The sequence below is a fragment of the Humulus lupulus genome, chromosome 1 (assembly GCF_963169125.1).
Source record: "Humulus lupulus chromosome 1, drHumLupu1.1, whole genome shotgun sequence".
Taxonomy (NCBI): Eukaryota; Viridiplantae; Streptophyta; class Magnoliopsida; order Rosales; family Cannabaceae; genus Humulus; species Humulus lupulus.
Genome location: NC_084793.1, coordinates 213,646,971 through 213,660,693, shown reverse-complemented (window position 1 = coordinate 213,660,693; position 13,723 = coordinate 213,646,971).

The following is a 13,723-nucleotide window of genomic DNA, read 5'->3' as shown; positions in this document are numbered from 1 at the left end:
ATTGTATTTTATCCTTAAAACATTTAGTTCCTTATAAATGATATTTCAGTAAACTAATATTAATTACTGATATGAGATATCTATCATTTAACACCTTGAACCAAACTAAAAGGAAACCATCGTTTCACTTCCTCATCGAAAGCTATAGATGTTCATATCTATGATTAACACTCCCACTCAATTATACTACCGAGTTCCCAAGATGTAAGTATGAGCTAGTCCGTAGGGTAAACTGGTAACAAACAAGTCAAATAACTCAAATAATACAATCAGTTAGAATACTAACCACTCAGAATTGAGATTGAATCGACCTATGGTCAACTATATGATATGACTAGAATAGATAATAATGGTATGTTTACTTATCCTGTCTACTGTCAATATCGGTCCAGTCCGATGTAACAAATACATCTGATCTTATCTACTTTGCTAATGTTCTGGAAAGAACATAACACTACAGTGTGTAAGTAGATCTTATCGTAGATTGGAAAGTCAGTGTAAATCCTGTGCACTAACTAATCTTAGGAGTAACTTATTTTGAACATATAATCATATTTATATTCCATTGTGATTACGCCACTATAAATATGATTAGCTATATGCTCGCGAATTAATAGAAGTTTATATTAAACAAATAATCATGAAAATAAAACATGCGAGAAAAGTGATTGACCAAGTCAAAAAATGATTTCTATTCTTTTATTGATAATAAATGAGATTACAAAGAAATTGGGTTTTAATTAGGGCATAAAACCCCAACAAACTCCTACTTGCACTAATTGAAACTAATGCCTTAATTCTACTATTCTCATTTCTTTGATATGCTTATCAAATGTAGCTTCTGGTATTGTCTTCGTAAACGAAGTTGCAAGATTGTCTTTAGATGCAATCTTCATAACCTTCACATCTCCCCTGGCCACATATTCTCAAATAATGTGATACTTCCTTTCTATATGCTTACTCCTCTTGTGACTACGAGGTTTTTTCGAGTTGGCTATCGCTCCTGTATTGTCACAAAACAGCATAAGTGGTTTATCCATTTCTGGAATAAGACCAAGATCTGAATAGAACTTCTTTAGCCAGACCATTCCCTTAGCTGCTTCTGATGCAGCTATGTACTCAGCCTCCATGGTAGAATATGAGATTGCAGACTGCTTTACGCTTCTCCATATCACAGCTCCACCCCCAAGAGTAAACACCATTCTAGAAGTAGACTTCCTGTCATCGACATCAGTCTGAAAATCTGAATCGGTGTAGCCTACAGGGTTCAGAACACCACCCTCGTAGAATAACTTATAATCCTAGCCCACCTTAAATACTTCTGGATATGCTTAACTGCTATCCAATGTTTCGGTCCTGGGTTTAACTGATACTTGCTCACTACTCCCACTGCATAGCAGATATCTGGTCTAGTATACAACATAGCATACATCAGACTTCTAACTGCAGATGTGTAAGGAACTTTTCTCATTGCATCTTCCTCTTCAGGGGCCTAGGGAGACTGCTTCTTTGAAAGATGAATTTTATGGCGGGACAGTAAACGTCCTTTCTTGGAATTTTTCATTGAGAATCGTTCAAGCACTTTATCTATGTAAGCTACTTGAGATAGAGCTAAGAGTCTGTTCTTTCTATCCCTGATAATCTGGATACCTAGAACATAACTTGCTTCACCCAAATCCTTCATCTGGAATTGAGTGCTCAGCCAATTCTTCACATCTGACAATTTCTTAACATTGTTTCCAATGAGTAAGATATCATCTACATAAATAACCAGGAATACCACTATTTGATTTGCCTTCAGTTGGTAAAAACAAGGTTCATCAATATTTTGTTCAAAGCCATAGTTTTTTATTATTTCATCAAACCTTAGGTTACAGGAACAAGAAGCTTGCTTAAGTCCATAACTATATATCTTTCGAAATCTAACCTTATCAAAATAACTAATGAACACCTTCCGTAGGGGGACAAATCAAAGCTTCTCGAGGCCCCATTAAGCTATTGACCTTGTTAAACCAATGGTGGAGATCGAATATTATTCTTATAAAATAAGCTCATTATAAAATAGTATTTTTATTATTAATTTTTGAAAATTAATGACTATGGTTCTCCAAAAAAATTGAAAAGATTAAATTTTTAAAACCAAAGTCCTATAATTTCCTATTAATTCTAAAGTGTCACATTAAAACAAATTCAATTAGTTTAGAATTAATTTGTTGCTAATCAATATTTATGTTTAACTAATATTATGAACCTATACAATTAAGTCTAACTCAGGTAAACGGGCCTTAACAATTGGGCTTGTATGGAGAATGGTTGGGTCCAGTATATCGTTCTACTAAGGCTCCCTTACTTCCATACAAGGTCCAAAAGATAGGAATTTAAACATTCGTTTTATTAATTGTTATTAATTGATTAGGCCCACTATAGTCATGTATAGCAAATGGGCCTTCACAAGTGGAATCACCCACAAGAGAGGAATTTAAACTTTACATTTTCTAATGAACCCAAATAAAACCTATCATTTTATGAATATTTTATTTGGCAAAAATCCATATATCTAGCAAACATATGGGTCACTATATGCATCTAAGCCCAATTGCAAAAATATCACATATAGTGCAAACATACATGTTGTAATTGGATGGACCTAATCATGTTACTATATGAGTAAGTCTACGAATTTATGCAAAAATACTACAATTTATTTCATTTGTAAAAATACCACAATTAATTATCTAGAATTTATAAAAAAAAATCGAATTAATTAAATTTTTACAAAAAATAAGTCAATTTAAATGAAATTTATCAACAATTAACGAAAATTCATTTAAATTTCATTTATCAACAATCAACTAGGTTTAGGTTAATTTGAAAAATATTAATGTAATTTAAATAGGATTTATCAACAATTAACCAAAGTTAATTTAAATCTCATTTATTAAAGAATATTTTATTAATTGGTTTGAAAAACGTGATATTCTTAAAAATTTAACCAGTTATAAATTTTTAAAACAAATATTATCTGCTGCTTTTGAAAAAATATCTTAAACAGTTAAACATATTCAAATATCTATAAAAATATCTAGTTAACAAATTTTCAAATTTCAAATAATTTAAATATTAAAATCTATAGATTAATCAGATATTATTATTTTCAAATTTCAGATTTAAAAAAAATATTAAGTATTAAAAAATAACTTAAATATCTGATAAATTAATTCTAATACTTTAATATATATATTTAAAATTACTTAGTTAACCTATTTTTAAGTTTGAATTTGAATCTTTGTAGAACATATCTATTTTTAAAAGATCAAACAACAAAAGTATCATATTTCAAAAAGGATATTGTTAAATAATAGAAAATATATGATATTTTTGTATTAATCTATTAAAAATATATTCAAAAATCAAATTTTAAGAAAAAAATCAACGCAGGTCGCGGCCAGTGAAGGTGGGTGGCCGCGGCCAAGGGATGATTTTGGGAACTTTCGTGCACTGGCCGCGACCAGAGGTTTATGGTGGCCGCGTCCAACAGCTGCTGTTACCCAGGGTGCGACCACTGCCCGAGAAAAAAAAATCTGATAAAAATTGTGCAATTTTAAGCCAAAAACGTTTTCTAAATCATTTTTACCATGATTTACATCAAATAAAGCATTTATATAGAAAAATATTTGCAGATAAAACACAAAAAAATAACCCAAATATGATAAAAATCACATAAAATAATTCTATTTTACCATGTTCATGCATGAAAATAAAGATTACCAAAGGCTCTGAGGCCAGTTGTAAGGAAAAATTATACAGGATCTTTATTTATTTTCATGTAGATCTAATATTAAACAAGTTAATATGAGACAACCTAGAACATGTTTCTAAAATTGAATTCAAAGAGAAATAATGATAACAATACTTACATTATACTCAGCAGAATGAATGAGTTCTTCCTTCAGTTTCTCTAACCCTTGTATCCTTTCTGACGCAGAGTATTACCAAGAAATTGAACCGATCTTCAATTTTCTTCACAACCTTTCAAAGTATCCTTAGAATCACCTATACTAGAGTGGGCAATTCTCAACACATGAGATAGATACAGAGAGAAGAAGAGAAAAGAATAATGAGGCTTAGAAAAGTACTCATGTTTATTGAGAATCTAAAACCTATCAGAAACATGTGTTCCAACTTGTGTTTTTACTTATGTTTTCAACTCTCTCTTAACATTCCTTTTATAGACTCAATTAGGTCATTTATTTAATTAAAAAATCAATAAAATAATATCAAACTAACAGTCCTAGGTCGAAATTATCATGGGCTTTAGGCATGTGAAATTTCTCATTTAATTATAAGCCCATTGGAATTAAAAACAAGGCATGTATTATTTTCTATTGATTTAATTAATTAAATAATTATTCAAATCATTTATCAAATTAATTATTTATAATTTGAACCTTGATTTAGAATTATTTATTAATTTAGATACCAATTTATCTCAATTAATAAATCTACCATAATTTCTCTTTTCTTCTCTAAATTACATAACTCTGTGAAACAATTCAAAATTGACCTGGTCAACTTTGATAATTAAATCAATTAATTGAAACTATCTAGATGATTTTATCCAAGGTCCAGTGGGGACCGTGAGCCTATGAAATCAAGTTCCAATAAGTTATTGTTGATGCTCAAATGTCCACGCTTGTGACAGGTCCGAAATACGTGCTAAGGTCCCAGAAACGCCTAAGTACACACATGTACCATGCGAGGCCCTCCTATGCATATGCCTCCGCAAGGCCCTCGGGTCACCACCTCCTCGCGAGGCCACCGCAACATCGCCTCGTATGCATGGGTCTGAGCCACAAAGAGACAAGCACCTCGTGGACCCCCTCGACGCCCCAAGGCACCTTACATGAACGGTCCTTCGCGAGGCCAGGCCCCGCGCACCCTGCGCTTCGCGCCTGCGAGGCCATCTGCGAGACCTTCAGTGAGGCCCCTCCGCGTGGCTGTCTGTGAGGCCTCGCCTTGCCTTAGCTGTGTCCCCGCTCCAACACAAGCATAGGCCCCGCTGAGGAGGCCCTTCTTTCCTTTCTTAGGAAGCTGTCACCAGTAAGGTACAACCCCCCTTTGCTTAGCATACTCAAGGCTACAAGTGCACTTATATTTCGCGAAGTGAAAGGAGGTTAGAGCAAGGGCATATCTTGAACACACGAGAGAGACCTCCAAATACGAAGCATGTGTATGGGAGCGGGTCGTACGACAGGGGGAGTGCAAGGACGTGATTATGGGGACCGTACTAGATAGGTGTAGGTGGTACAAGTTCATACCAATGGCAAAGGCACTGCCTGTACGTTGGTAACCATGTGTCAGGATCGACACCACAACCACCTGCACCACTACATCTGGTACGACTTCTTCTGACACCCGTACTGGGCAAGTAGTGGAGGTATGATCAGGTACCAAAGGGGAAGTGCTCCCACCAACCCCGATCATGTACGGGAGTCGACACCACTACCTCTAAAGCTACTCTCCTGCTAGGGTACTCATGTACCATCTGGTCCCCTGGACCACCATGTATCTGGGGCCATTAGAGCCCCCTATAAAGGGAACCCCTCTTCAACATTGAAAGGGGTTGGAAAAATTACTGTAGCATTGCACCATAATCAATACAAACTGATTTCACCATTTTTCTTCTGCGATTATTCTTGGAGTTTCTACTTAGATTTCTAAACCTTTTCTTTTGATAATCTCTACGTTGCAATTTTTCTAACTTAACTTAGTTGACGAGTTCTCACCGTCAACAATTTGGCGCCGTTTGTGGGAAGCTAAGTACCAAGCTACTGTTCTACCATTACTCCCAGCAAGAAGAAATGCCGAGAGGTTTAAAGCAACTCAGGGAGCCACGAGAGGTGAAAGTCCACCTTAACGGAGTTCAGCTGAAGGCCTCCACGAAGGATCCTCCTCCTCCCAGAGATGTGGAGCCCCCAAGGGATCCTGAGCTTCACGAGGGTGATAGGGAGGTCTCATCACCGGCCATCCCGCCCGGTGAGAATCCTCCAAGGGCAACCACCGCACCACCAGGGAATGCCAACGAGTTCCCGCTCCCTAAACCACCACAAGTACCGAACTCCGGCCGGCAGTACCCGGACCCCTCGACGCGTAGACATGATAAGCATCCCCGGGTCCATTCCGTGAGCTCGAGTTCTAAATCTTAGTTCTATGAAGAGGAAATACGTGAGCTGCACCGTAAGAACCAAAGGTTGGAGACCACCCTAGAGAATATGCAAGAGGTGTTGAATGGCCTATTGCAAGGTAAGTCCAGCATGACCCTGCCCAAGAGAAAAGAGAAAGGTCCGGTGGGGGCAGAGACCACCGTTTCGGTAGACGATGGGAGGAATCGATTCTCCACTAGTAACACCCCCCGAACGAAGCAACGTGAACATCCTGAACCACCGAAGCAAGCCCAGAAACCAGAGCCGAAGACCAATGCTGCCCCTCGCAACGATGACGAGGTCACCTCAAAGAGAGCACCCTCATATTTACGGGAGGAGCTCAACAAGAAGAGGGTGGGTAAAAGGACCACACCCCCTATGGTGCCTCGAGAGGGCAAAGGAAAGGGGGATCTTAACCAGTCCGCTTTAAGGGACTCCCTAAGAAAGATGAGGCAGGACCTAGACACAGAAATGAGGAGCCTGCGAAGCAAGATCATCACCGCCTCTGGAGGTCAAGCTTTTGAGGAAGATTTCGACCATGAGTCACCCTTCGTTAGGGCAATCCAAGCCATCCGGCTCCATGCCAATTTTATGGAGCCCCATATGATCCCCTACGAAGGAAACACAGATCCAAAGTACCATCTGGACGCATTTAACGATCTGATGAAACTGAGGGGAATTAGTAGCGGAGCCAGATGCCACTGCTTTACTGTCACGTTGAAAGGAATCGCATACAAATGGTTCAAAAGACTTAGGCCAGGGTCCATCAGGTCCTGGTAACAGTTTTCTGATGAATTCCTCCAACAGCACCACGCTGTGTGGGACTACACGATGCCAGGCACCAGCCTTGCCAATGTGAAACAAGGGGAAAAGGAGATTATGAAGAGCTACATTCACAGGTTCAACATGGAGGCCGCTAAAGTGGAGAGCCTGATCCGTCGGAGTTAAAAATGGCAATTACAGCTTGAGTGCGCCCGAGAAGCAAATTGTGGGATAATATGCTGAAGAGGGATAGTCACCGACCTAGATGACTTCTACGAGAGGGCGCAGAAGTACGTTCGTGTGGAGGAAAGCCATGCAAACTTAAAGGCAGGAAAGGAGGAGTCCAACGTAAAGCCACCAGCTAATGAAGGGTCGAATGGAGCGAAGAAGAAATGGGCGTATGAAGGGTCGAGGGATGATCAACAGAGAAAGACCAAACGGGGGAGCAGTCATAGGGAGACGGCTTACACTTTCTATACGAACCTTACAGATACCAGGGAGCATATCTACCTCACCATCGAAGATTGAGTTCCCTTCAAGAAGCCCCCACTGATGAGAAAAGACCGGTCCAAAAGGGATCCCAGTAGATACTACCAGTACCACAAGGATATCGGTCACACCACAGCAGAGTGCATCCATTTGAAGGAAGAAATTAAGGAGCTCATCTGCAGGGGGCACCTAGGCCGATATGTCAGGAGAGAAAGGTCGAAGCCGGAGGACGAGCTTGCGATACCCCAGGCGCAAGGACGAGCCCCAGAGATACAGGGGGAAGTCTGAACCATTTTCGGAGGTTCAGGGTTTAGGGGAGATTCTCGGAAGGGACGAGACAGGTATGCTAGGGAAGCCAGGCGAAGTCTGCCACCCTGTGTCATGAGTTTGGAGCAACGACCCCCGAAAAGCTTCAAGGGAGAAAACGACTCGATCACATTCACAGAGGAGGATGCACGGGGGGGGGGGGGGGTGCATTTTCCCCATAACGACCCACTGGTGTTGGCAGTTCAGTTGGCCAATATGCGTGTGCATCGGGTCCTGGTGGACAATGGAAGCTCAGTGGATATCATGTATCGCCCTGCCTTGGAAAAGATGGGACTGGGCATTCGTCACCTGAAGCCCTGCCAATCTTCCCTATATGGATTCACAGGGGACTCGGTGTGACCCCTAGGGATGATTGAGTTGGCACTCACCATGGGGGAGCAACCCCGGCAGACTACAGTCATGGCTAACTTCATCGTGGTAGATTATGTTTTAGCTTTCAATGCGGTATTGGGGAGACCATCCCTAAGAGAATTGAAAGCCATAAATTCTATATATCACTTGGTCGTCAAGTTCCCAACTCCAGGAGGAGTAGCTAGTATGAAAGGAGAACAGAGAGAAGCGAGGGAGTGTTACAACACCTCCCTCCGTGCGTCTGTGAAACCACAGGAACCAATGGCCATGGTGATACACGTGGCGCTACATGTGCCCGCGGGGGGCCCACAGGAGCTAGACCCCCGAACCGTGGAGGAGTCAGGAGCAGAACCTGTGGAGGAAGTAGAGGAGGTTATAGTAGTGGAGGAACCGTTGAGAAAACTGAAGGCAGGAAAAAGCCTGCAGAGCGACGTGAAGGAGGAGTTGATAAGGTTTTTGAAGGATAATCTGGATGTATTCGTGTGGAGTCATGAAGATATGGTAGGTATAGATCCCAGTGTTATGTGCCACCATTTGAATATCTCCCCTGAAGCGAGGCCCGTTAGGCAGAAGAGGCGGGCGCTGGACCGAGAGAGGTACGCAGCCTTAAAGGAAGAGGTTGATAAGCTGAAGACCAATGGGTTTATCCGCGAGTCATTTTACCCTATATGGGTGTCAAATCCAGTTCTAGCCCCAAAACCGAATGGAAAATGGAGGACTTGCGTCGACTTCTCAAACCTGAATAAAGCTTGTCCTAAGGATAGTTTCCCGCTCCCGAGAATAGATCAGTTGGTGGATGCGATGGCAGGGCATGAATTACTTAGCTTCATGGATGCCTACTCTGGATACAACCAGATTCCTATGAACCCAGCTGATGAAGAGCATACATCATTTATAACGGATAAAGGACTCTACTGCTATAAGATGATGCCCTTCGGGTTGAAGAACGCGGGTGCCACCTATCAAAGGTTGGTCAATAAGATGTTCGCCAACCAGATAGGGAGAAACATGGAGGTATATGTTGACGATATGCTGGTGAAAACCAAGAATACCGCAAAACTCAACAAGGACCTAGGTGAGATGTTTGACACACTCAAGAAGTATCGAATGAAGTTGAATCTCATCAAGTGCACTTTCGGTGTATCCTCGGGGAAATTCCTGGGCTTCATGGTCAACTCCAGAGGCATCGAAGCTAATCCTGATAAGATAAAGGCCCTGATAGAAAGGAGCCCACCCAAGAACAAGAAGGAAGTGCAATGCCTGACGGGAAGGGTAGCGGCCCTTAATAGATTTATTTTGAGGTCAACTGACAAGTGCCTCCCCTTCTTTAACATCCTAAAAGGGAGCAAAAAGTTCGCTTGGGATGAGGAATGTGAAGAGGCATTTATTAGCTGAAGGAGCACTTGGGGAAGCCACCCCTGTTGGCAAAACCTGAAAAAGGTGAAAAGCTATACTTATACTTGGCAGTGTCTGAACATGCCATAAGCGCGGCCTTGGTTAAAGGGGAGAAGAAACATCAACAACCCGTGTACTATATCAGCAAGCGGTTGGTGGATGCGGAGAATCGCTACCTAGAAATTGAAAAGTTGGCATATGCATTAGTTGTGGCTTCGAGGAAGTTGAGACCCTACTTCCATGCTCATGCAATCAAAGTTCTCACTGATAGTCCTTTGAGATAGGTCTTGCATAAACCTGAGACCCAGGAAGGCTGATGAAATGGTCGATCGAGTTGAGCCAATTCGATATCGTTTATACCCCGAGAGCTTCCATCAATGGACAAGTGCTGGCAAACTTCATAGTGGAGTTCACGAGTCAGCCGAATGAAGGAGGAAGTGAAGAAGGGGGGTGGTCAGTCATAGAGAAAGAGCAAAGGGGTCTAGAGGAATGGAGCCAGCATGTGGACGGGGCGTCCAATGAAGGAGGGTCTGGAGTAGGTATCATGATGACGGGACCCGAAGGACATGAGATGTACAGTGCAATCTGGTTTGGGTTTGAGGCCTCCAACAACGAGGCAGAGTATGAAGCGCTCCTGGCAGGCTTGCGATTAGCCCAGGAGCGAAAGGTGACATGCCTTTGTATTTTTAGCGACTCGCAATTGGTGGTGTACCAGGTGAAAGGTGAATATCAGGCGAGAGGTCCCAAGATGGCTGCATACTTGGAAAGGGTGAAGGGCTATCTGGGACGATTGGTGGAATACATCATAGAGCAGATCCCAAGAGAGGGGAATTCCCATGCCGATGCCCTCGCAAAACTGGCTTCCACTAAGGATGGGGATATCTTGGAGTCGATACCTGTGGAATACTTACCTAGACCCAGCATCGTAAGCACGGACATACACATGGTTAGTGTCCCAAAGGAGTCGTGGGCTGAACCAATTAAGAGATACCTGGAGGAAGGAACTTTGCCTGTGGACAAGAAAGAGGCCCAAAGGTTGGTGTATAAGGCTGCTAGGTACACCTTGGTAGACGGGGTTCTATATGAGAGAGGGTTCTCGATGCCACTTCTGCGATGTGTAGAGGAGGAGGAGGTGCTGAAAGTACTGCATGAGATACATGAGGGTGAGTGTGGCAACCATGAGAGTGGACCCTCCACGGCCAGGAAGGCCATGAGACAAGGGTACTACTGGCCCTCCATGGAGAAAGACGCAAATGACTTTTCCAGGAAATGCGACAAATGCCAGAGGCACACAAACTACACTCGGAAGCCCCCAAATGAGTTAACTAGCATGACCAGCCCCTGGCCCTTCGCTATCTGTGGGATAGACTTGATCGACGCCTTTCCCCCGGGTAGGGGAGGAACGAAGTACGCGGTGGTGGCTGTGGACTATATCACCAAGTGGGTTGAAGCGGAACCCCTCGTGAAGATAACGGCCAAGCATATCACCTCTTTCATCAACAAATTCATTGTCTATAGATACGGAGTGCCCTACAAAATTATTTTCGACAACGGCACCCAGTTCGAGGGAGGAGCCTTCGAGGAATATTGTAGGGGAAGAGGGATAAGGAGAAGTTTCTCAGCAGTTGTGCACCCACAGGCCAATGGGCAGGTGGAGGCCATTAACAGAGTTCTTAAAAAGAACTTGAAAACCAAGCTAGAGAAGATGAAGGGAGCCTGGGTGGAGGAGCTGCCAAATGTGCTATGGGCCTACAAAACCACCCCGCGCACAACCACTGGAGAGTCCCCATTCTCCTTAGCATACGGATGTGAGGCCGTCCTCCCGGTTGAGATACGGGTTAATTCCTTCAGAGTACAGGCGTATGGGGACAAGGCTAACCGCGTAGCTCTGGCTGAGAGCTTGGACATGCTAGAAGAAAAAAGGAAAAATGCACAAAAGAGAATGGCGGTATACCAGCAGCGCGCAGCAAGGTATTACAACTCGAGGGTGCGAGAGAGAACTTTCAGAGTTGGCGACCTGGTGCTGAGAAAGGTACTCCCCAACATGCGAGACCCAGGGGCGGGGATGCTAGGGGCAAACTGGGAGGGGCCCTACCAAGTCACTCAGTGCATACCCCCAAACACTTATAAGCTGGCGTGCATGGATGACACCGTCATACCTCGAGCATGGAATGCAGAGCACCTTAGGAAGTACTACCAGTGAGGCGTCCGCACCCAATGCAAGCAGTATCGGTTTTCAGCGTGTTGCATGTTATCTTAGCTTGGTAGACAAAAATCAAAGAGGTTACTTAGATAACCTCCCAAGTAGGTGTAAGTTTTTGTTTTTTTTATGTAAGTCTTATATGTATGGTTGTAACCTGAATTCTATGAATGAAACTGGTCACATCTTCGCACGCTATTTTTTCTACTTTATGTGGGCATCAATCAAAGTGCCTGCCGAAATAAACTTCACCAGAAACTTGGGGGGGAATAGTGGCCCGTGAGGGCAAAGCACACAACAAACAGGAGGATCCTACCCTATGCATCAGGAGGATCCTAAAAAGGACCCTCTAGCAGGAGGATCCTAAAAAGGACCCCTTATATCAAGGCCTTAAACGAAGTCCTTATATATATTTATATAAAAAGAAGAGTGTGTGATGAACCCTTATAAACAGGGAGAGGGCCTTGCAAGGCATCTCTTGGGTTCACAAGGATTAGCTACCCTTATGAACATCAAGGAGGCCAAAAGGTCTTACAAAAAAAAAAAACAACAACAACACACTTCCAAATAAAGGCAGATGCTCCCACAAGAGGAAATACCTTAGAGAGAGCACCCACCAATAAGCCTAGAGCGGCCACCAAGCCGTCTAGCCAGAAAGGATCCTAAAAGAGACCCTTGCAAAAATAGTACTATGAATAATGACGAGAAGGACGCTTCTCGCAAAAAATAATAAGCGCGCGCAAAAATATATAAAAGGATAGCTAGAACCCAAGGGGTCAAAATATCCTTATAGAAATAGTCAAGGGGCACCAAAAAAGGACCCATTGAACCCTTTCACATGGGCTCCAAAGGACCTCTAGCCTGATAAATAAAAGAGGGGAACCTACCAAACCCCATCATCCAGGCTCAAAAAGACCTCAAACACAGAGGGATAAGAGATAAATAACCACACATGTATATATTAAAAAAGGAGTCTTGGTAACATGGCAAGATTTACAAGAAAAAAGTAATAATAATGATATTACAAAGGCTCAAAATGAGCATATACCCACAGCGGGCTAGCTGACAGAAGTTATGGAATAACAACTTCAGCGCCTCCTGCCACGGGCGCTCCACCCAGCCGCTCGAGCAACGGCATGCTCGCCAAAAGAAGAAAAATCAAAGTTGGGATCCTGCCTCCACACACCGTAAAGGGCGCGCTCTATGGACCTGTACTCAATAGTTGTCTTATCTGCCTCTAAGGAAGCGACTCTCTCCTGCGACGCGGCTACATCGGCCCTAGCAACCTCGAGTTTGGCCTCTAAAGAAACGACTCTCTCCTGTGACGCAACCACAATAGCCTTGGCCCCCTGGAGTTCACCCTCTAGGTTGGTAACTTTGTCCTGCAGCATCGTGGCTTTGGCAACCACCTTCTGCTTCCTTTTTGACGAGACATAAAGTTTGGTCCGAACCCTTTTTAGCTTAGTCCGGGTTTCATCAAGCTCTCTCTCGAGCTCCTGGACCCGAGCCGTGAGAAGGTCCCTCTCAGTACTTGACGCGGAGAGATTATTAGCCGAGTCGGCAAACCGCTGAGCCACAGTATAAGCCTACACAAGAAAGATAACAACAACAATGATAAGTAACAAAAAAAAATCGTAATAATAACAAGACCGACACAAGATGCATGAACTCACCCAAGCAGTAGTGCGCGTCAAGGTCTCCCCAAGGTCCGACAGGGCAAAACTCCCAAGACCGTTCCAGTCAGATTCGGGGAGGTCTGAGGTGATTTGGACGTACTGCCGCCCATAAGAGGTCACCATGCGATTCACCCAGGGTGCCCTATCCAGGCCAGGGGCACCTGGCTGGGTGAGGACAGATGACCCGCTCGCCGAAACGAGAAGGGGTGCAGGAAAATTGGAAAAGTGAGGCCCCGGTAGATCAGAAGAGGGTGCGGGAAGATTGGCAAAGTAAGCCCCCGATGGACAAGGGTCGAGGGGAGCCTGAGTGAAAGCGTCAT